This window comes from Gossypium arboreum, chromosome 11, assembly GCF_025698485.1.
Source record: "Gossypium arboreum isolate Shixiya-1 chromosome 11, ASM2569848v2, whole genome shotgun sequence".
Lineage (NCBI taxonomy): Eukaryota > Viridiplantae > Streptophyta > Magnoliopsida > Malvales > Malvaceae > Gossypium > Gossypium arboreum.
The window spans coordinates 45,274,260-45,295,314 of record NC_069080.1 but is presented as its reverse complement, the minus strand read 5'-3'; the positions used below and the strand labels follow the sequence as shown (position 1 = coordinate 45,295,314).

At 35.5% G+C, this 21,055-nt stretch overlaps 1 non-coding gene across 1 annotated transcript; it reads right to left on the bottom strand.

Annotated features, from left to right (window-relative positions):
• Positions 1 to 8,133: 8,133 nt before the first annotated feature.
• LOC128284850 (small nucleolar RNA R71) lies at positions 8,134 to 8,240 on the bottom strand. The gene has a single exon (XR_008275270.1). It is a non-coding gene; the product is annotated as a small nucleolar RNA R71 (small nucleolar RNA).
• Between the last annotated feature and the right edge of the window lie 12,815 nt (positions 8,241 to 21,055).

The window sequence follows — 21,055 nt, the reverse complement described above, 5'->3', positions numbered from 1 at the left end:
GTTGGAGGAACCACCTAAATTTCTCCTAGGGTGGTCAAGGGAATCAAAAGCCACAAAATCCTTAGGGTTTTCAACAGCCACCTTATCAACAAGAGAAGAAACCGAACCTTAAGGAGATGCTCTCTAAATTCATCTCGATGTTAGAAACCCGTTTCTAAAATACCGAGACAACACTCAAAAATCAACAAGCATCGATTCAAGGACTCGAAACTCAAATAGGCCAGCTATCCAAACTAATCTCCGAATGACCACAAGGTAGCTTACCAAGCAATACTGAACCTAACCCAAGGGAACACCTCATCGCAATTAGTACTCAAGATAAGGAAGGATTCATTGCGCCTGAACCAGAATTGATGCAAGAAACTATGGTGAGCAAAGGTAAAAGTGAGGTAAGTCATAACAAAACAGTGAATAAAGAATACAAACCTCGTGTCCCATATCCTAACGTGACAAGGGAAGACTGCTCAGACAAACAATTCGGTAAATTTCTTAACCTTTTAAAAAAATTACATATTAACTTACCATTTATTGAAGCTCTGTCGCAGATGTCGAATGCAATGAAATTTTTAAAAGAGCTTTTAGTAAATAAGCGGAAGTTGGATGAAGCGTCGTATGTGGAGCTAAACGCAGTTTGCTCATCTATTCTACAGAATAAGCTACCCCACAAATTGAAAGATCCAGGGAGTTTTACAATTCCTTGCTTAATTGGTAGTTTAGATATAAATCATGCATTAGCTGATTTAGGGGCTAGTATTAACGTCATGCCTTACAAAATGTTTAAGGAACTAGGTCTTGGGAAACCTAAATAAACTAGGATGAGCATTCAATTGGCAGATAAAACTATAAGATTCCCTAGGGGTATTATTGAAGATGTACTAGTGAAAGTAGATAAGTTTATATTTCCTGTTGATTTCGTTGTTCTAGACATAGAGGGGGATAATAACACCCCTTTGATTTTAGGGAGGCCTTTTTTAGCAACTGCTAAAACAATTATTGATGTTGGCACAGGTGAGGTTACACTTCGTGTGGGAGATGAAACGATCACCCTTCAAGCTTGTAATTCTAGCATCACATCGAACATTGAAGGTAATGGTCCACACCAATCTACTAAAACTGACAATATGACTTTGCAAAAATTGAGCTTCAAAGAAGTTCACAAGCCAAGTTCCAGAACTGATAGAGGACACATTCATGAAGAACGAAGGCTAAGGATAGAGGAGCTCAACGAATGGTGAGCACATAAACTGAGAACACACGATAAACCAAAACTACGCCAAAACGAGCTCGATACCTATCCAAATCAACTTAAGGTTAGTGATAAAGTCTTACTAGATGCCGCAGATCCCCACATTGTCACTACCGCACCGAATGATGAAATCCCACTTATGATACTTAGTATTTTTCCATTTGGTACAGTAGAGGTGAGTCATCCCAGGTTCGACACTTTTAAGGTAAACAACACCCGCTTAAAACCTTATATTAATGAGACTGATAGCAGGAATGAGGAGTATAAACTCCTCGAACCACCATGACCATACAACGGAGAGTTAAGTCGAGCTTAGACTATAAACAAGCGCTTCTCAGGAGGCAACCCGAGTACTAACGATTTTAAATTATTTTAAATTCAAGTTTTAAACATTTAGGTCACTCACAGGGTTTTTGAAGCACAGGTTCCCAACTCCACACGGCCGATCACACGGTCGTGCTTAAGGCCATGTGACCAACACGGAGGGAAACACGACCGTGCGATACGGCCGTGCAGAAACAGGGTAAAAGATTCCCCCAAACACGGGCTGGGATAAAATGCCACGGCCGTGCGACATGGCCGTGGTCGAATCTGCCGAATAAATACAGGCGTGAGACACGCCCGTGTCTAGCACCCATGGACAACACTATTGAAATAACACGAGCGTACAAAAACCTACACGACCTTGGAAGAAGCGAATCACGCCAGACACGGCCATGCGATACGATCACGTAGCGACACGACCTAGATACACGGGCAAACGATAAGACCGTGTGGCGACATCTTAATTTGCGACAAACACGGCCGAGCCACGGTGCACACGGGGGTGTGCCCCGACTGTGCCACTTGAAAATTTTGAATAATTATCTTTTTTTTTCTTTTATTAAGTTTTTAAGACTCATTCGTTTTTAAGATTCATTTGTTTTCCTTTTCAAAAAAAACGGCTTACCTTCAAAGTCAAGCTTGCCATCCAGAGTTATCTCCAATACTCGATCTTGCCAATCCAAGGATATCATCCGTTCTTAATACAGGAAGTTTCACTCCTCCCCCTATCTTATTTTTATACTCTAATATCTATCTTTGTACATTGAGGACAATGTATATCTTAAGTGTGGGGGGTATTTATTAATGATTGCCTTGTTCTCTTGAAAAGCTCTCATATTATATTTAGGATATATTTTTATTGGTTTATGATTTTGATTGATATATCTTGAATTAAAACATAGGGATTTATGCATTGACTATTTAAACTTTAAGACATTAGAGAATCAAGCATGATAAGTTGATTTTTAAGAATTTAAAATTATAGGTTGTTTCCTCAAATCTAGGTTTACTTTGAAGTGTAATTCACGAGTCTAAACATCAAAAAGCCATAATTTTTTGTAATATTTTTGAGCCTTTTGAGCATCTATTAATTCTTTCATGCTCACTTTCATTATTGCTTTGAATGCGTCAGTATTGAACTGTTATTCTAGAACTTGCTTGATTATGCATGTCGAGACCACACCATTTGATTTGATATGACAAAATGATTAAGGCACTTAGGATTAACCCACTCATGCCATGAAAAGCCTACCTCCAAGATTAACCCCTAGTAAACCCCTTTGAACCTAACAAGCCATTTCTTGTATTACCCTTAATATTAACCTTTAACCCATTATTGGTGAAATCCCTTAAATTAATCCCTATTTTTTGTCGAGATTTGAGTTGAATGGATTGCCTAGCTATGTTTTGTTCTTGATAGTTATTCTATATTATTTTGACTTGTTCTTAAAAAAAACTGTGTATACATATCTGTAATTTCATTTTCTGAAAAGAAGCTCTGTTGTATGCAAGTAAAGATTAACTCTTTTTCTAGTTAGGCAAATTTTTCAATTCAATCTCGATTCTAACCCTTTCTTTTAGTTGTGACCACACCCCCTAACCAAGCCACACTACAACCCTCTAAAGACCTTTTGATTGATATATCATCTTAAATTATAGTGGTGGAGATTTGATTTTCATGCAAGCCTATGGTAATGACTTTTCATTATTGACTATTGAGTGCTTCATTTATTTTCCTTAAACACCTTGAGTGATTTGAGTGAATCTTTAGTGAGGATGTGAAACTCTGTGATATTTTGAATCAAAGGTAATTACTTAGATGCGGAGAGACACCTATGTTTGCATGATTAAATACTCAACTTGGAATGTTTGAAACTTTTATGTTCTTTTAGTTGAATTGTCAATGTATGATTACCTATGGATTATTTTGAGATATTATCGATAAGAATTATAAGTTGAGGAGAATTTATTTTTGTAACACCCGTGCACTTTGAGACCGCTACGAGTCGGACACGAGGGGTTCATGACTAAATTCACTTATTTTTACAAATCCATTTTAAAATTTCCAGACAGCTGACTAACTGCGTCACTGTCACCTTAAAAATCATATCTTGAGTTCCAAAACTCAAAAATCAGTTTCGTAATTTTTCCATGAAACTAGACTCATATATCCATCCAAAAAAATTTTTCTAGAATTTTTGGTCGAGCCAATTAGTACAATTTATTAGTTAAAGTCTCCCCTGTTACAGGGTTTGACTATTCTGACCTTCATGCATTACGACTTGGATATCTCCCTGTACAGGGCTTCAATACTGATTCCGTTTGTTTCTATAGAAACTAAACTCGAAAAGGAATCTATACATATATGGCATGACTTCTAATTATCTCTGGTTAATTTATAATGAATTTCCAAAGTCAGATCAGGGGATCCAGAAATCGCTCTGGCCCTGTTCCACGAAAACTTAAATATCTCTTAAAATCCGACTCATATGACCGTTTTGTTTCTTCCATATGAAAGTAGATTCATCAAGGTTAGATTACATAATTTATTAACTATTTAAATCCATTCCTACTATTTTTAGTGATTTTTCAAATTCACACCACTGCTGCTGTCAGCATCTGCCTTTAGGGTAGACTTTACCTATTACACAGTTTCCATGATTCAACTAACCCTTTAGCATATATAGCACAAAGTATGATCGTGATTAACCATTCCAATGGCCAATCATTGCCAAGCATATCCACACCTCTCAATAACCATATACATACAAAATGATTATAACATTATGCTCAAAAATATATATAAGCCATTTTCGCATGGCTATCCAAATTTATACAAAACCGAAGGGTACATAACCCACAACAAAAAGGGTAGTCCTATACATGCCATTTCAAAGTTCAACCAAAAATGTACCAAAAGGGGGTTTGATAGTGTGGACGACTTCGACTTCGACAATCTCGAGTCCAATAGCCGATTTAACCAAAATCTATAAAAGAGATTCAAAGAAACAGAGTAAGCATTTAATGCTTAGTAAGTTTTGAGCCATAAAATTTGACACAACTAAAGTGTAACATTCATATGGCTAAACGGATAATTTCATATGCACAAATTCTCAATATCATACTTACTTCACATTACCAACCCTTATATTCATACACAAAAGATCAACTTAGCCAAAGGCCGGTAGCTCATTTATCGATCGAAATAATACTATTTGTAAGGGATCAACTAAATCAATGCATATACGAGACATACCTCATTGCTGGGATTTTACGAGCATATTAATTGAAACTATTACAGCAAGGTCGCTCATTCCCAAGCCAAGTACCTTCGGGATTGAACCGGATATAGCTACTCGCTCGAATACCTTCGGGACATAGCCCGGATATAGTAACTCGCACAAATGCCTTCGGGACTTAGCCCGGATATAGTATCTCGCACAAATGCCTTCGGGACTTAGCCCGGATATAGTAACTCGCACAAATGCCTTCGGGACTTAGCTCGGATATAGTAACTCGCACAAATGCCTTCGGGACTTAGCCCGGAACTAGTCACTAGCGCAAATGCCTTCGGGACTTTGCCCGGTTATCATCCAAATATTCATGCACATATCAATAAATCATGACACATCTATATTTCATTTTCATAATTAGAGTTCAAACACAAGTCACGTATTAAGCAATCTCATTTTCGGCTCACTAGCCACATACAAACAGCATGGTTTAGTTTTCTTTATGACACGATCTCTATGCACATACGGCTACCCGTCATACGTATAGACTAATTAACTCAACATATAATTCAAGTAGAATCATCATATCACCATATATTTGTTATGCTCATACATCATGACTTAATCAAATCATAAACTAAGTCTCATTGCTCGAAAACTTACCTCGGATGTTGTCGAACGATTTCGATGGCTATTCGACCACTTTTTCCTTCCTTTTATCGGATTTAGTTCCCCTTTGCTCTTGAGCTTAATTTAACAAATAAATTGATTTAATCATTTGAGCATCGAAAAGAGGAACTCAAGGTACTTAGCCCATATATATATATACATTAGACATTAAAGTCACATACATATGAAATCATGAATCAACTCAACATATTAACCCACACTTCCTTTTAGCCGATTGTCTAAGCCAAGATAAAAGCATCAATATGCTTGCCTCTAACCGAATACATGCAACACTAATCTTCTTCCTATGGCCGAATATGCATGTCTATGTTGAGGCCGATTATCTGCTTAATACTTCCTACAAGTATGGTTACTTGTATTGATTATATATCATCTTATTTCAAGTTCAAAACTCGGCTAATAAGCATATATACACTAGTAATCAAATACTAACATTTTGCACTTCACCTTACTACCATTTCACATCTACTTTCTACCATGGCCGAATGCATCAAGACACCATACCATTCAATTTTGGTCATGGGTTACACAAAGAACTTAATGTCTAACTCAAAAATGCCAAAAAGAAAATCCAAGGGTCATCAATAGCCATCACATGTATCATTACAAAGCTTCACACTTAGCATGCAAATGACATCAACACAAATCCACCTTAGCCGAAACTTAACTCATCTTCATGCCTCGTCACCACAACATCAAACATCAACCAAGAAGACAACACCCATGGCCGAATATCATCTCCATCTTATAGCAAAGATTTAAACCATGGGCTAGATAGAACTCAAACTAACAACTAAAAACATGCATGAATCTCATGGACAACATCAAACATACCTTAGTCTAGCAAACCACCATAGCCGATTTTCTCCAAGCTCTTTCCCTTCCTTTCTTTCCTCTATTTGGTCAAAGATGTTCAAGAATGAACACTTTTTTTTGTTTTCTTTCTTCAATTCACGGCAATGGGGGGAACATGGATGAGACAATTTTTTTCATCACTCCTCCTTTGCATTATTATTTTATTACCCATACTCCTTATTTTATTTTTCCTAACATAAATCACTAACATAACATGTTTATGACATGTTTTGCCCATCACCCTTTGTCATGGCTGGCCACTAGTAATTAAATGGGGGAAATTGACATGCAAGTCCACCCTTTGATTACATGCACTAATAGATCCTTATAGATTAACCTATCACATTTCAAAAGTGTCACACATAAGTCCTATTGACTAAATTCACATGCAATTTACTAAATCGAAGCTTAAAACTTTCACACATTCATAATCACATATTTTAGACAATAAATATCATATTCAAATAATTTGGTGACTTGGTTTAGCGGTCCCGAAACCGCTTTCCGACTAGGGTCACTTTAGGGCTGTCACAATTTTGATTATGAGTTGAGGATTTTGCTTGAGGACAAGCAAATGCTTAAGTGTGGGGGTTTTTGATAAACCGTAATTTATACATATTTTTCCCCCATGTTTAATGCATTTTATGGATGATTTTCTATTATAATTGGTGAATTCAATGCTCCTAATGCTTTAATTTCATGTTTTACAATTCGGAGAGCATAAGAGAGCGAAAGGAACGAGAAACGGGCCAAAAACAGAGAAAATGGGCCAAAGTACGAAATTAACACGGCCTGAACCTCCTCACACGGGAAGACCACACGGCCGTGTCAATCTGGCAGAATTGGTGCACTACTCACACGGGCATAGCACATGCCCATGCCATTCTAACCTTGCCTACATCGCGATAATAGTTAGTTCAAGAACGAGAAATTATAAATATTTAAAACCTATCACGAAATCTCGCGATCAGGTATACTTGCCTTCATCGTGATAATAGTTAGTCTCAAGAACGATCAATTATAAAATTTTTAAAACCTATCGCGAATATCACGTATCAAGTTTTTGGCGTCGTTGCCGAGGAACTAAGATATTAGGAACACTAGATTTTTATTACTTTAGCCATTTTACTTTATTTGCAATTTAAATTTTTATTTTCTTTTATAATTTTCTCTTTTATTCGCTTCTGACAGGTTTTTTATAGTGTATGACTAGAAGAAACCCGTCGGGACCATTACTTTTTGATAGTGATATCGATCGCACAGCTCGTAGAAATCGAAGAGAAATAAGGCAAAGCTTAAGATACACAGAGGAAGAGCAAGAGGACGATATTCAAATCATAACCGAGGAGATGGCTGAAAATCAGGAAAATCCACTACCTCCTGTGATTGTTGCTAATCCAGTAAATCAGAATCTTACTCCACACACTATGTATGATTATGCTAAACCGAATTTAACAGGAACTGAGTCAAGTATTGTTAGGCCTGCTATTGCTACAAATAATTTTGAACTAAAACCTAACACGATTCAAATGATACAGCAATTTGTTCAGTTTGATGTTTGTAGGATGATGATCCAAACAATCACTTGGTGAATTTTCTGGAGTTTTGTGACACATTTAAAATAAATAGCATCTCTGATAATGCCATTCGTCTTTGGTTATTTCCCTTTTCATTAAGGAATAAGGCTAAACAGTGGTTGAACTCGTTACCACGAGGGTCAATCACTACTTGGGAACAAATGACCGAAAAGTTTTTACTAAAATATTTTTGCTGGCTAAAACGACTAAATTAAGGAATAATATCTCTTCTTTTGTGTAGATGGATCTAGAAACACTCTATGATGCATGAGAGAGATACAAGGATCTGTTGAGAAGGTGCCCTCACCATGGGCTACCACTCTGGCTACAGGTTCAAACTTTTCACAATGGCCTGAATCCTTCAACTAGACAGATGGTTGATGCAGCCGCTGGTGGGACTATCAATAATAAGATACCTGAAGATGCTTATGAATTTATAGAAGAGAATTCACTGAATAATTATCAGTGGCAAGTCATGAGGACAAAGTCAACGAAAGTAGCCAGCGTTTTTAACGTCGATTCGGTCACCATGCTCTCTAATTAGGTAGAACTTTTGAATAGAAAAATTGACGGTTTTCTTGGTTCTTCACAGGTTCACCTAGTAATGCAATGCAAAGCAAGTGGATGAGGGACGAGCAATTAAGAATACCCACCTTATGGCCACATCATGGAAAATGAGCAATTAAATTATATGAGTAATAATCCTCGACCTCAAAATAATCCTTATAATAACACTTACAATGCAGGATAGAGGAACCACCCAAATTTCTCATGGGGAGGCCAAGGGAATCAGAGACCACCACCACCTCTAGGCTTCTAACAACCACCTTACCAATAGGAAAAGAAGCCGAACCTTGAGGAGATGATAACAACGTTTATCTCGGTGTCAAAAACTCACTTTCAAAATACTAAAACAGCACTTAAGAATCAACAAGCATTGATCCAAGGACTCGAGAATCAAATTGGGCAGCTTGCTAAATTGATTTCAGAAAGACCACCAGGAAGTCTACCTAGTAACACCGAACCCAACCCAAAAGAGCATGTGAAAGTAGTTACACTAAGGAGTGGGAAAGCGTTAGCTGAATCTGAAAAGAAGCTACCACAAGAAGCTGACAGAAACGAAGGAGAGGAAGTAAAACCCGAAAATAATCCAATGCCAAAGGAATATAAACCACCAATCCCATATCCAGCAAAATTGAAGAAAAACCGCATGGATGCACAATTCGGTAAATTTCTTGAACTTTTCAAACAACTGCATTTTAACTTTCCTTTTGTTGAAGCTATATCACAGATGCCTACATATGCAAAATTTTTAAAGGAGCTTCTAACAAACAAAAGGAAACTTGAAGACCTATCTACAGTGGAGCTTAATGAGGAATGCTCGGTAATACTCCAAAATAAGCTACCAGCCAAACTAAAAGATCCAGGAAGTTTTACTATTCCCTACTTAATTGGTAGTTTGAATGTTGACAAGACACTAGCTGATTTAGGCGCTAGCATTAATTTGATGCCATATAAAATGTTTAAACAACTTGGTCTTGGAGAACCTAAACCCACTAGGATGAGTATTCAATTAGCTGATAGATCTATTAAATATCCTAGGGGAATTATAGAGGATGTACTTGTAAAAGTTGATAAATTTATATTCCCTGTTGATTTCATTGTGCTTGACATGGATGAGGATGTTGAAGTGCCTTTAATCTTAGGTCGTCTATTTTTAGCCACTGCTAGGGCTGTTATTGATGTGGGTGATGGTAAATTGGTACTTAGAGTAGGTGACGAAGAGATTATCTTTAAAATTTATGATGCCATAAGATTTTCTAGGGAACAGGATGACTCATGTTATTTTATTGACTCTATTGATCATGCTACTAAAGATTCTTTTCAGGAAATCATACATAAGGACACGTTGGAACTGTTTCTTGCCCAATGAGAGGAGGGGGATGATAATTCTGAGATAAGAACTGAACTGAATCCCAATGAACCCTCCCCAAGACCAGCAGAATATGAGAGTATTAAGATAAACGATAAACCTAAGCAAAAATCCTTTATTGAATAACCTCCCAAACTGGAACTTAAACACTTGCCGAATCACTTGGAATATGCATTCCTTGGAAATAGCTTTACATTACCGGTAATTATTGTGTCTAACTTGCATCCTTAAGAGAAAGAGGAATTACTCCAAGTCTTAAGAGAGCATAAAAGGGCCATAGCTTGGAAAATTTCTGACATTAAAAGGATCAGCCCTTCTTTTTGCACCCATAAAATTTTAATAGAAGATGAATATAGGCCATGCATGCAAGCCCAAAGATGACTGAACCCCAACATGAAAGAGGTTGTTAAAGCTGAGGTAATTAAACTCCTAAATGCTGGAATTATTTATCCTATTTCTGACAGTTCTTGGGTAAGTCCAGTGCAGGTTGTTCCTAAGAAAGGAGGCATGACTGTGGTAGCCAATGAGAAGAATGAATTAATCCCAACAAGGACAGTCACAGGTTGGAGAGTTTGCATTGATTATAGGAAGCTAAATGATGCCACGAGAAAAGATCACTTCCCTCTTCCATTCATTTACCAAATGTTGGAAAGATTGTCGGGGCACATGTACTACTGCATTTTAGACGGACTCTCTGGCTATTTTCAAATCCCAATAGCTCCTGAAGATTAAGAAAAGATGACATTTACATGTCCATATGGTACGTTTGCTTATCGTAGAATGCCTTTTGGATTATGTAATGCTCCTGCTACTTTTCAGCGCTGCATGATGGCCATTTTTGACGAACTCGTAGAAGACGTTATGGAGGTATTTATGGATGATTTATCAGTTTTTAGTAACTCTTTCCATCTTTTCCTTAAAAATTTAAAACGAGTGTTAATAAGATGTGAGAAAACAAACCTTGTGCTTAACTGGGAAAAATGTCACTTTATGGTTCAAGAAAGTATTGTGTTAGGACATAAAATTTCTAGTAAAGGGATTGAGGTTGATAAATCTAAAATTGAAACCATTGAAAAACTACCTCCCCCTAATTCGGTTAAGGCTATTAGAAGCCTTTTAGGACATGCTGGGTTTTATAGAAATTTATTAAAGACTTCCTTTGACTAAATTAATAGAAAAAGATGTGCCTTTTAATTTCGATCAGGAGTGTTTAGAAGCATTTAATACTTTAAAAGATAAACTAACTAAAGCTCCAATTATAATTGCACCTGATTGGAATTCACCTTTTGAACTAATGTGCGATGCGAGTGATTTTACAGTAGGTGCAATTTTGGAACAGTGAAGAGATAAACATTTTCAACCTATCTATTATGCTAGCAGAACTTTGACAGTCGCACAAGAAAATTACACCACCACAGAGAAAGAGCTGCTAGCAATAGTTTTTGAATTCGATAAATTTAGGTCATATCTAATATTGTCTAAAGTTGTCATTTATACTGACCATTCCGCTCTTCGCTACCTTTTGACTAAAACTGATGCAATACCTTGACTCATTCGATGGATCTTATTATTGCAGGAATTTGACTTGGAGATTAAGGATAAGAAGGGAGTTGAAAACCTCGTGGCTGGCTATCTCTCCAGGCTTGAAAACTCAAGTACCAAAGAGCCAGATGACGTTGAAATAAATGATTCATTCCCTAAAGAACAATTTTTTGCTATATCTGATTCTGAGGTACCTTGGTTTGTAGATATTGCAAATTTTTTAGCCGCTAACATTATCCCAAAAGGGTTGACACATTAGCCAAAGAAGCGATTCTTCACTGATGTGAAAAAATTCTTTTGGGAAGGCCCTTTTCTTTTCTGTATATGTGCAGATCAAATCAATAGGAGATGCGTTACAAGGATAGAAGCATTGAAAATCTTGGAACATTGCCACTCAGGAGCGACTGGAGGACATTACAGTGGAAATAAGACTGCACATAAAATCCTCAAATCAGGTTTTTATTGGTCCACTCTATTCAAAGACACCAACAGGTAGGTTACTTCTTGTGACAAATGCCAACGGACAGGTAATATATCCAAACGTGATGAAATGCCTCAGACATATATGCTCTCATGTGAAATATTTGACGTTTGGGGTATCGACTTCATGGGTCTATTCCCTAGCTCATTCGGGAATAAATACATATTAGTAGCCATTAATTATATGTCTAAATGGGTGGAAGGCCAAGCTTTACCTACTAATGATGCTAGAGTGGTAGTACGATTCCTTAAGAAACTCTTCTATCGATTGGAACCCCTAGAGCAATTATCAGTGATAAAGGTACTCATTTTTGTAATGCCCAATTTGATAAGGCCCTTAAAAATATGCAGTTTACCACAAAACAGCTACCCCTTATCATCCTCAAACTAGTGGACAAGTCGAAGTAGCAAACCGAGAGCTCAAACGTATTCTAGAAAAGACAGTAGAGTCAAACAGGAAGGACTAGGCGATGAAAGTAGATGATGCTTCATGGGCTTATAGAACTGCTTTTAAGACCCCCATAGGAACATCCCCTTATAGACTTGTTTACGAAAAAATTTGTCATCTACCATTTGAGTTAGAACACAAGGCATTCTGGGCTATAAAATTTCTAAACCTTGATCCCAAACTTGCAGGTGAAAATAGGTTGATGCAGTTGAATGAGTTAGATGAGTGGCTTGCCAATACATATAAAAATTTGCGCCTATACAAGGAAACAACGAAGCATCGCCACGACGCTCATTTGAAGTAACGAAGGCAATTTGAAGTTAGAGATCTTGTCCTGTTATACAACTCGAGGCTCAAATTGTTTCCTGAAAAGCTTAAATCACGATGGTCAGGTCTTTTCATAGTCCAAACTATGTTTCCATAAGGCACAGTAGAGGTAAGTCATCCATCACAAGGCACTTTTAAGGTAAATGGACATCATCTCAAACTTTAAAATGGTGAGAATTTTAAAGACGATAAAGAGGAGCTATGGCTCCATGAAGTTACCTAAATATACTCACAGGGTAGAGTCAAGCTTAGACTATAAATAAGCGCTTCTCGGGAGGCAACCTGAGCACTAACGTTGTTAACTTCTTTAAATTTTAGTTCTTAACATTTAATTCACTAACTGAGTCACTGAACATAGGATTTCCAGAACCACACGACCAGGCACACAGGCGTGCCTTAGGCCATGCCCATACCACAAGAGGCAACACAGCCGTGCGATACGACTGTGTGAAAACAGAGCAAAAATATTTCCCCAACACGGGATTCGATAAGTTGCCACGGCCGTGTGACATGGTCGTGGGCAATCCTGCCAAATTAACACGGACGTGCGACACGCCCGTGCCCATCGACCATGGTCGAGCCTGTCAAAACAAAACGGGCTAAAATGAGGGCACACGGGCGTGTCCCACGGTCGTGTGCCTCAATTTCTTTATAAACACCTATTATTTATTTTTATTTTTATTTTATTTATATTTTTAAATTACTTTTTATTTCCCTTTAATATTATTTTTATTTTATCTTGAGATTTTATAATTTTTATTCGGCTATTTCTTTATGAGTAATTATGCTTCTTCATATTCCTAAAAGAAGTTCCTGATTCTATCACAGTTATAAAGAGCTCCAAAGCTCACTATTACTTAGGAACATGCAACTTCACTGAAAAAGTTTCTCCACGACTACCATGTCCTGCCTGACCACCACGATAACCTCTTCGTTGGACACTATGGTTGTGGAACCCAACCTCTACCACCACCGGAGTATCCTCCTCCAATCTCATCATTGCCTTGGCTGATTATTCTCCATAACTCCACTTCAAGGATTCCATTCATCATTCAGGAAGTCTCACTCCTCTCTCTATCTTATGATCTTATATCTATATATTTCAATAAATCTAACTTTGTACATTGAGAGCAATGTACATCTTAAGTGTGGGGGTATTCTAGTCTTTTATATCATTATCAACAAAAATTCCTGAATTTTGTCATATTCTCATGTGATCTTCTCATATCATTATTAGAATGAATTTTGATTGATTTATGATTTTCTATTAATATGTCTTAAATTAAAACATAGGCATTTATGCATTGATTGTTTAAACTTTAATGAATTAGAGAATCAAGCATGATAAGTTGATTTGTGAGAATAAAAAAAAATTAAGTTGTTTCCCCAAGTTTAGGTATTATCTTGAGTTGAAATTCACAGGTTAAACATCAAAAAGCCATAATTTTTGTGAGATCTTGAACCTTCAAGAGCATCTATTATTTCTTTCATGCTCACTTTTATTGTTGCTTTGAGTGCGTCAATCTTGATTTGTTATTCTAAAACTTGCTTGATTATGCATGTCAAGACTACACCATTTGATTTGATATGACAAGATGATAAAGGCACTTAGGTTTAACCCACTCACTCCATAAAATCCTACCTTCACAATTAACCCTTAGTGAACCCCCTTGAGCCCAATAACCCATTCATTAATTTACCCTTAATATTAACTCATAACCCATTATTGTTGAAATCCTCTAAATTAATTTGATCCCTATTTTTGTCGAGATTTTATTTGAATAAATTGCTTAGCTATGTTTTATTTTTGATAGATAGCCTATGTTATTTGACTTGTTCTTTAAAAAAATTACAATACATACATATATATTAGTAGTAATTTGTTGTTTTTGAGCTTAAGTGTTTAATTTCATATTCTGAGAAAAAGCTCACTTGTATTTGATTGATAATTAGTTATTTTTCTAGTTAGGTAATTTTTCAATTTAATCTCGATTCTAACCTTTTCTTTCAGTTTGTGACCACACCCCCTAACCAAAGCCACGGTACAACCCTCTAAAGACCTTTTGATTGATGTATCATCTCAATATATAATGGTGGAGATTTGATTTTCATAAAAGCCTATGGTAATAACTTTTCATATTGACTAATGATTGCTTCATTTATTGTTCTTAAACACCTTGAGTGATTTGAGTGAATCTTTAGTGAGGATGTTAAACTTTGTGATACTTTGAATCAAAAGTAATCACTTAGATGAGGGGAAACACATATGTTTTCGTGATAAAATGCTCAACTTGGAATGTTTGAAACCTTGATGTTCTTCTAGTTGAATTCTCAATGTATGATTACTTATGGATTATTTTGAGATATTATTGATAAGGATCATAAGTTGAGAAGAATTTATTTTGATTGTGAGTTGAGAATTTTGCTTGAGGACAAGCAAACGTTTAAGTGTGGGGGTATTTCATAAACCGTAATTTATACATATTTTTATCCCATGCTTAGCACATTTATGGATGATTTCTCCTTAGATTTGGTGAATTCAATGCTCCTAATTCTTTAATTTTGTGTTTTATACTTAGGTGAGCATAGAAGGGCAAAAAGAGTGAGAAACGGGCCAAAAACGGAGAAAACAAGCAACGTGGGAAATTAGCACAGCCTGGAGTTCGTTACACGGGTAGACTACATGCTCGTGTTAATTTGAAAGAACAAACACACGAGTTACACGGGTAGACCACACGCCCGTGCCTAATTAACAGCCTTGAGCACGGTCTTGAAGAAATCGCACACGGGCGTGTCCCTATCGAACCCAAGTTTAGTCCTATTCAGAAAAAGATACTTTTGAGTGCTTTTAGGTATTCTAAAGCCTATTTAAACACCTGAGGAGGCAATTAGAACGAACACACAGAGGGTAGGAGGCAAGGAATTACTCAAAGAAAGCCGATTGATCCATCTCCGAAGCTAGATTCATCGTCAAAACTGAAGATCTCCCTTCAATTTCCTTTAGGAGTTTTGGGTTTTCTTTGTGTTTTGTTATCTTTATTCTTTTGAGATGTTTTCTTTCATAATTATGAACTAAACCCCCTAAATACCTAAGGGGAATGAAACCTAAGACGGATCTTGTTATTATTATCTGAATTGTATGATAAATATTTGACTTGTTCTTAATTATGTATTCTTAATTCTTGTTTTAATATTCCAGGATATTGATTCAAGTTAATGCATTTATTCAGAGGAGAAAAAGTCCCTGTCTAAGAGTAAATTTGTCGTAATTAAGTTAAGTTGATTGCACGCCTAGAGATAAGGTGACAAGATTTTGCCGGATTAGGGTGAAACCTAATAAAAGAGTCTATAGATCGAGTTAATGCAACACTAGGGTGTTAATTAGAAAGAGTTTTCAATTAATCAACCTAGGTTTAGACGTTATTAGTCTCGAGAGAGATAATAATATAACTTAGGGATTTCTACGGATCAAGTCAATTGAATAAATCGTCAGATTCAGAGTCAAATAACAAGTGAAGTCTAGGTGGATTTCTCCTTGGGTATTATCTTAATCAATCGAGTTTTCCCAAAAGCTTTTCCCCAATTTTCTCTCTGTGCACCCTTAGTCTAGTTAATTAGTTTAGATAAACAAATCCCTTAATTTTTGGGCTAGATAATAAAAAGAAAGTAATTACTAGTACTCTTGGTTCCTTTGGGTTCGAAAATTCGGTCTTGCTAAAGCTATACTACTGTTTGATAAGTACACTTGCCTTCATCGTGATAATAGTTAGTTTCAAGAACGTTCAATTATAAAATTTTTAAAACCTGTTGCGAATATCAATTATCATCCGGGGAAAGTGAACGTAGTCACGAATGCTCTGAGTAGAAAATCTTTATTTGCTTTGAGATTGATGAATACGCAATTAAGTTTGTTTGATGATGGTTCGATTTTGGATGAATTAAAAGCTAAACTGTTATTTCTTCAACAAATTTGTGAGGTTCAGAAGTGTGATAATGATTTGCAAGCTAAAAGAGTTTAATGTGAATCAACTGTTGATTCACACTATCAAATCAGATTCGATGATTGTTTAATGTCCTGAGGTATACCAAAGAATTACGAGCTCATTCAAAAAATTTTACACGAAGCACATAGTGGTTGTTTATCCGTACATCCGGGGAGTACAAAAATGTATAATAATTTGAAACAATTGTATTGGTGGTCAGGCATGAAACGAGACATTTTAGAGTTTGTGTCGAGATGCTTGGTTTGTCAACAAGTTAAAGCCGAACATCAAGTGCCTTCGGGATTACTACAGCCTGTGATGATATCAGATTGGAAATGGGATAGAGTTATGACAGATTTCATATCAGATTACCCCTGTCTCTGAAAAAGAAAGATTCTATTTGGGTTGTTGTTTATCGACTGACGAAGTCTGCACATTTCATTCCGGTACGTGCAGACTATTTGCTTCTTTGATTAGCTGAGTTGTACATCTTTGAGATCGTTAGATTGCATGGGGTGCCAGTTTCTATTATTTTAGATAGAGACTCGAGGTTTACTTCGCGATTTTGGAAGAAATTGCAATAAGCTTTAGGTATGTGATTTCATTTTAGTACTGCTTTTCATTCGTAAACTGACGGTTAGTCTGAGACAATAATTTAGATTCTCGAAGATATGCTTTATTGCTGTGTCTTAGAGTTTGAAGACAACTGGGAGAAATATTTACCATTGGTTGAATTCGCATATAACAACAGTTTTCAATCAAGCATAAAAATGACACCATTTGAAGCATTGTATGATCACAAATACTGAACTCCATTCTATTGGACTGAGCTTAGTGAGAAAAAGATTCACGGGGTTGATTTTGTTAGAGAAACCGAAGATAAAGTGAAAATAATTCGTGACGGTTTGAATGGAGCTTCAGATCGATAGAAACCTTACATGGATTTAAAACGTAAAGATATTGAATTTCAAATTGGTGACAGAGTATTTTTTACAGTATCTCCGTGGAAAAAGATTCTTAGATTTGGTTGCAAAGGAAAATTGAGTCCACATTTCATCAGGCCGTATGAGATTATCGAAAGAATAGGACCAGTGACATATTGGCTAGCTTTACCGTCATAGTTAGAAAACATCCACAATGTGTTTCACGTTTCGATGTTATAACGGTACCAATCAGATCCATCACACGTAATTTCTCCGACAGAGATTGAAAATCAACCTGATATGATGTATAATGAAGAATCGATCAAAATTTTAGCTCGAGAGGTTAAAGAATTGAGAAATAAAAGCATAGCTTTAGTGACGGTTTTGTGGCAACGACACAGTGTCGAAGAAGCCACGTGAGAACCCAAGGAAGCTATGAGAAAACAGTACCCTAACCTCTTTTCTAGTAAGATATTCAAGGATGAGAATTTCTAAGGAAGGAGAGTTGTAATAGCCCGTTTTTAGTCAAATCGGAAAACTAGTTTTGGGACCACAAGTCTAAGGTCAAAATAATTATTTTATTATTATTTTATGTCTTCGACATGATAGAATGATTGTGTGAAAATTTCGTTAAGAAATTTTATCATTTGAATGGTCAATTTGATAAAAATGACTAAATCGCCTAAGGTGTAAAAGTTGTGTTCTATTAGCTAAAGGTGTAATATTAAACTGAGGGTTCTTATGTGTTAATTAGAACATTGTTAATATGAGTGGACAAATATGGCCATTAATTAGGTGATTTTAATGATTTATTAACAAGGTTAAAAAGGTAATTTAGTAAAATAAATAAGTAAAATAATAAAACAACAAAGCTACCATCTTTCTCTAGTCTTTCCCACCGAAATTAAAAAGATGGAAACCTCCATGGATGCATGCTAGGTTCCGCCAAGCTTACAAGCTCAATTGGTGAGCGAATTTTCTCACGTTTTTAATGATTTCTATGTTTTTGAGATCGTTGCAGCTTAATCTAGTTAGCCTAGGGACTAATTTTCAAAACTGTTAAAGGTTTAGGGTTTTGCCATTGATGAATCTATGTGTATTTTTGTAATAGTCCATTTTCAGTAAAATCGGAACAGTATTTTCGGGACCACAAATCCAACCCGGAAAGAAAATTTATTTTAATATTATTGCATGCTTAGCATTATGATAGAAATGTCATATGAAAATCCGGATAATAAAATTTTACCAATTATGTGCTTAATTATGGAAAGGACCAAATTGCATAAAATGTAAAAGTTGAAATCTAGTAGCTAGAAGAATCAAATAGCTATGAAATTCAAAACTTGATGTCCTTATATGGTAATTAGACCATTAAAGAAAAGTTAGTAGATATTTTTGGTGAATCATCCATGGAAAAATTAAAAAAGGCTAAGGACTAAAATGGAAATAGAAATAATTAAAAGGTGATAAATAATTAATAAGAAATAAAATCATTTTATATCATCTTCTTCCCCAAATATTCCATAGAAACCCTAGGAAAGAGAAAACAAGCTTTCTTGGCTTAATTGGGTAAGTATTCAAGTCCCGTTTTTAGTAATTTTTATAGTTTTGAAATTGGGATAGTCTAATCTATCTATTTGGGAGATTAATTTGAAAATTTATTAAAGTATAGAAGTTATGCCATGGATGAATATGCTGAAAATTTGAAATTTATGGTAGAAAATGAAAAGTTGTTGATAGATAAACAACTTTTACAAAGTGAATTTGGATGAAAACATGATTTAGGGACTCAATTGTAAAGTGGAAAAAATTGAAGAAAATTTCTAAATTTTATAGAGTACATCTGGTGTAAATTTTATATCAAAATCTTGGTTAGGCTTGGAATAATGAGTAAATTGCATGAATTTTATTTTCCGAGCCTAGGGACGAAATTAGAATTTATGGAAAGTTTAGAGGCAAAATGGTAATTTTGCCTAGGATGTAAATTGAGTTCAATTGAATGTGAAATTTGATAATTGATGATTAAATTCATTTATATAGATTTGGATAATTCAAATTCGAAACTAGATCGAGGAAAAAAGAAACTTTCACATTAGTAGATTTTCTTAAACGAACTATTATCGAGGTAAGTTCGTGTAACTTAATTATACATGTTAATATGTTTTAAATTGGGTGTTGTGTTTGATTTGAATGTGGTAGATGTTTATGTAATTTATATGAAAATTTTAAATTCATGAAATGATCATAAGATTTGAAAGGCTATTAAAGATGTTAAAATTATGTTGGAATAATGAAAATCGTTGGATATGTATGATTTCCCCTATATGAATGAGATTTAGCATATGTTGTAGATGGGATTTAGCTCAGACAAGTAATCCCGATATAACTCTTGAGCATCTTAATATATATAGTTCCTGCGAGCATCCTGATCCGTAATGATTTTGTATTTGTTGCACATTACAGCAACTCTTTGTGAGCGTCCTAATACATGTTTCGATCGGTTGTGATCCAGCATATAATACGAACACAATCACAGCTCTTCATGAGTGTCCTGTTAAGCTTGTTTGAACTCACTGTTACCTTATCTGAAGCTTCCTAATATTATCTCTTCAGAGATATCTAAAAGGCTCTATGAGCTTCCTGAGTTAAAACTCTTATGAGTTTCTTGATTAGCTCAAATAAGTGTCCTGTTAAATGATTACATGGCTTAGTTGAGCATCCTGACATATGGCTCGAGATTAATGTCCCTGAATAAGAATTGATGGTTTATCCATCTACATTTCAATAATTCAACAGACAACACTACCGATATGAGAAAAATGATGAGATAAATAGAAATATGCCCTGAATGTTTTTGAATTATTTGATAAAGGATTATATGATGAGCTCATCAATGTTATTTAACATTTACATGTATTATATGACTAACTTGCTTGATTGAGTATATGTGTTTAGGTAAATCTATCAAAATGATGAAAGCATATTAATTGTAAACTTAGTGTTGTTAAATGTGATTGGTAAGTTCCAATTCCTATTACACGAACTTACTAAGCAATGCTTACTAGGTTTTATTTTATCTGTTTTAAAGTGCTTGGAAGCTTGCAAAGGTTGGAGATCGGTTGGATGTTTTGGTATAAATAGTAAACTTATTTTGGTATAATGGCATGTATAGGTAACTTGGCCGTTGTTTGTTTAGAAATGTTGTTTGTAATCTAGCCATTGGAATGACTAGTAATGATTATGTTTTGCTATATCTATTAAAGTAATCCTATGGCATTATCAATAGTATATATATTATGGTTTGATTGAGCTATGCTAAATGAATATAACTATTAAAGATAAGATTATAAATAGGTATGCATGTAATGATATACTATGTTAGATGTTAGAATTGGCCTTGTTATAATGCTTGGATTGGTTGGCATATGAATGCAAATTTTGGTGTAGGTTATTGGCAAATTTGGGTGAGAAATTAAGCTAGGAAATGGCTTTAT